Consider the following 4742-nt stretch of genomic DNA (forward strand, 5'->3'; position numbering starts at 1 on the left):
ATGTCAATAGGCTTGGAATGAATTTTTCTGTATGAAACTGTGTGTTTTGACAATGAAGAGGAGATCTTTTTTAAACATTGGAACCTAATTTAATTTTATCTCTTAGAGAGTTTATAATGAGTATAAGATTTTATAAGTGTAATAATTCATCTGTAAACCTAGAAATGTACAGCCAATTTTGAAAGAGATGTACCCTAGCTCAGAAAAATGTTATTTAATAGGTTAATGCTGTTGTAATGAAATGCTTCTTCTAATTAAAAAAAAAATTAGGGTTACCTCTTCAAAAGGGGGATTTTTAGAGTAGCAAAAAGTCCCGTTAAAAATGAATAAATAAATAAATAAATAGTAAAATAATAAAGGAAGAAGAAAGAATGCATGAAGTTATAAGAAAAAAGTGATGGGGAGATATGAGAGGAGTTGGATGGGAGGGAGTGGGCATGGATTTGATCAAAACACCTTATATCCATGCTTAAAATTCTCAATAAATTATTTATTTAAAGAAAATCAAAAAAATCAATTATTAAAAACTTCTTTAAAAATTAACTGGTCAAGAGAATAACAATCTCTGGCATCACTAGTCTGGATAAAGACCCAAGTTTCCAGTTTTGCTGGTAAATCACCTGGACCACTCCTAGGAAGGCAGATTCACTTTAAGTCATGCCAAAGGGATGGACAGAATACCTAGTGTGGTAAAAAAGATGGTGAACTTCTCTTTCTGAATGCCTCTCTTCCTCCCAACTGCTCTGCTTAAAGGCTACATTGAAATACCTTTAATAAAAATCCCCAACTCTGGTTCTTAAAAAAAGAATCTTCATTAAAAGCCAAGTATATTCATAAAAAGAATAGTTTTATAAAGAGATAAATATTTATCATAGAATTGAAGGTTCTGAAAATTTCAATATTAAAAAAATTTAAATTTCTTTAAATATTTTTTTTATTTTGGGCATATGAATATATTATCTACACATATGTAAGCACACCCATATCATTCAGTGCACACAGAGGCAAGATATGATAGTGTAGTAATAGTGCAAAGAGTTTCCTCCTGTTGACCCCATGGAGACTGAGGAAAGGATAGAGATATCAGTTGTTGGAAAGAATATGATGTATGGACGTAATCTACCCTTCTGGAGAAGGTAGAGGTTGAAAAGAGGAGAGTAATATTTTTCTTATTGATATCGCAATACAAATACAAAATCCACATTATATGTGTGGCATATAGAAATGTGACATGGATCTCACTGGACTTGAATCAATGTGTGAAGAGAGCTCCTTGAATAAATGTGTGAGCACAGCTCCATGAAGGAATCTCGTTATGAGTCAGCCTCTAAAAGCCACTCTTACACTTTATTTAATGATCCTTTTCACTGTTCTTCAAAGTCATCCCTGATACATCTTCTTTTGTCTTTTGCCTTCACATAGTCCCTTCATGCTGACCTAGATGTCTGGATGCTGCTAAAAAAAAACTGTTCAGATAATTACTAAGACAAAGATATTTATTTGGTTTTGTTTCCTGAGCAATATGACATTGACAGCATCATTTGGGAAGCAGTCTTGCCAAAACTACTTATAATTTCCACTGGGAATTGAAAAATTATGACCAGAGGAATAGAAGTTAAACAATGCCAGTTACACAAACCATAATTCAGAATATTTGAAAAGATATTTAGACAAATGATCCAATCTCTCAAGGAAATTGTCCTTTAAAGAAAAAAAGATGAGTGGCAGAGAAAAGAAACTATTCATAATAAAGAACCTTGAAAAGAGGTGTATCAAATGCAATTCTCAGGATAATTTGGACTCATTTGAGAAATGATATAGTGTTAAATCTGTCAAATATCAAATTGGTATGGTAGTTAGAAAGGAAATTTTCTGAATTAAAGATGGAGACTGAAGCAATCAACTATGAAATAATTATATCTACCTTTTATTAAAACACACACAGGATGCTATCTTTTAAATATTTTTGAGTTTTGTGTATTTTGTATAATAGTTCCTAATCAAATTTAAGCCCTCTTCCTTATCCGTGCCCTCCATAGCCCCACCAGCACCACCGGATTTCATGCATTCTGTCATATATGATAAGTCCTATTTGGTTAAGCATTTGTACCCAGATGTCCTTTGGTGCAAGTTCATGATGCTCTCTTTAAAACACACTATACATACAGACATTTTTGCTTATGAAAAATGTCTTTAATCTAAATCATTTTCTACTGCTATGTCAAGCAACACATAGCCTCAACTAGACGTAAAAGTTGTATATACAGAGTAAAATTGTGATCACCAAACCAAATCAGTAGTAAAGAAAATCTAAATCATGAAATTTGCAATTAAATGGTTGTAACTAGAAATTTTTACACTAAGTGAAGTAACACAGACTCAAAAAAAAAAAAAAAAAAAAAAAAAAAACAGGCAATGGATGGTCTCTCTCATTTGTGATTCTTAACTCCAAATCCTTAGATGTAGGTGTGTATCATGATGTAATCACAGGAACCAGAAAATGACATAGAACCATGGAGTTAAGGAGCTTGAGACAGAAGGATAGTAGGAAGCAGGTTTTACCAAATTTCAATAACCTACTGAAAAATGCACATACGGTATATGTATATGAGTGCATGTGTGTAACTGAAGGCTATAATGGTCCTGGACACAAGAAACCTCTCTTCCAGTTGTTGGCCAGGGTAGTCCAAGATACTCCCAAAATAATACAGACTATTGCCACTGCCCTTGGTTGCCTCCCAGAACTCAAAGGTAAGACCCTATTGCTGAAGACGGGCCATGCATCAGACACAGGGCGTGGAGTTATCAAACTGGAACTGAAATGGAAGCCACGTCCCTGAAGACTAGCTCTCATAATATTGATTCAACCCCAACTAAATCCTAGTACCCACAACAATGAAGAGAACAGCAAAATATCTCTGTTGGTGAAGTAATGCCACTTTTATATTGGGGGTAATCAACAGCTATCTATTTTAACTTAAAGCCTACTCAATGAGAGGGAGTTCACATGTGGTACTTTAAACACAGCCAAATACACATGCTGGAGAGGTCACAGATCCTAGAGAAAAACTGTGCTTGTCACATCCCTAGAAAATATAATTTCTGACTGTATGTAAAATATTTATCCTTATATTACAGACAAGTATATCTCTCACCATTCATCAAAGAAGCCTCTTTTTTACAGTAGGTGGAAACTATTACAGAGTTCCACTGTTGGTCACACAAGAGAATATGTGTCTGTCAGGGATCCAGTCCTAAGTGACACATCTTCAGTGGAACCTCTGCACCTAAAGCTCATGGAGCATAGAGCAGGGTGTAGTGAGAAAATTAATGCATCTCTCAATACTCACCAGCAAAAATTTCTCATGAAACATGAGGTAGTATACACAGAAAACCACAACTGGCCAAAATGTAGAGAATAATAGACTCTGGGGTGCTTGTCTCCCAATATTAAACCTCTGCCACCCAGAGTTCAAGGAACATTGCAGAGTAGGTGGCAGAAAGAGTGTAAGAGCCAGGGATGATGGGTGACCACAAGGAAACAGTTTTCTATGAGGATGGGTATATGTTCATATGAACTTATAGCTGTGGTGACAGCGTGAACAGCAGCCATTCAAACTGAAACCATACGAAAACCCAGCATAGAAATGGGGAAATAGGTAAGAAGCCCCAGCCTTAACTGAAAATGGATTGGCAAATAATCACTTTCTGGGTTAGGGAGAGTTGATTTTCTTTCATTAGGGTAATTCTAGATGGGATAATCAGGCTCCAATGGATGAAATTACACCAAGGGATATGTAGGAGTACAAACTTGACTGTATAGGCCTTAACATTTATGAAGCAATGCATGAAATCCAGGGACAGGGCTATGGGGCAGGTGGAGGCATGGGAGAGAATCTAAATATCACTAAGATGCATTTTATTGGAACTGGTTCAGTTAAGAGCACTGACTGCTATTGCAGAAAACCCGGGTTTGATTACCAGAACCCACATGGTGCCTAACAATTATCCCTAACTCTGGTTCCAGGGGATCTCTTCGGCCCTCCTCAGAAAATGCATGGTATGGCTGAACCTACATAGATACAGGCAATACACTCGTACACATAAAATAAAAGTAATAAATAAAATATTGTAAATGTATCGTATGCACAGAAGTTCAATAAATATAAACTATTGTAAAAATAAATAAACTAAAAAATAATGAAAAGTACACTGTATGAAATTCTCAAGAACAAAATAAAAATCTTTTTGAAAAATATTTCTTCAGAGTTGTTAATATAGCTCACAGGATTTGCAGCTGGGTAATGTTTATGACTATATTTTTTCTTCTGGTAGCATGCATAGCATCTTTCAGCATTATGAAGGTTAGCAAAGGAGACAAGGCTCTGAAGTCATGACCACCTTGAATTCTCCTTTTTTGTTCTGCAGCTCATGTGTGTAGTGTTTTTGAAATAGGATCTTACCATCCAGTTCTGGTAAGTAAGTAAGAGCAGGGGCAATGCATGGTATTGTTTGGGGGGTCTACACGAACCCTGATCAACAACTTCTAGAAAGGGAATCCATTCCTAGAATTGAGGTTTTCTTTTTTTCCTTTAGGCTATGATGATTAGAAAGGGCAATGTCTCCAGTTAGATTATAACTCCTTTAATTTCATATAGGTTCTTTTATGACTTTTTCTAAAGGCCTTAGTGTTATTGATCTCTCCCCATATTCCCTCCTCTGCCCTGCCCTCTCATACTTCA

This window comes from Nannospalax galili, unplaced genomic scaffold, assembly GCF_000622305.1.
Source record: "Nannospalax galili isolate Female #2095 unplaced genomic scaffold, S.galili_v1.0 scaffold929, whole genome shotgun sequence".
NCBI lineage: Eukaryota > Metazoa > Chordata > Mammalia > Rodentia > Spalacidae > Nannospalax > Nannospalax galili.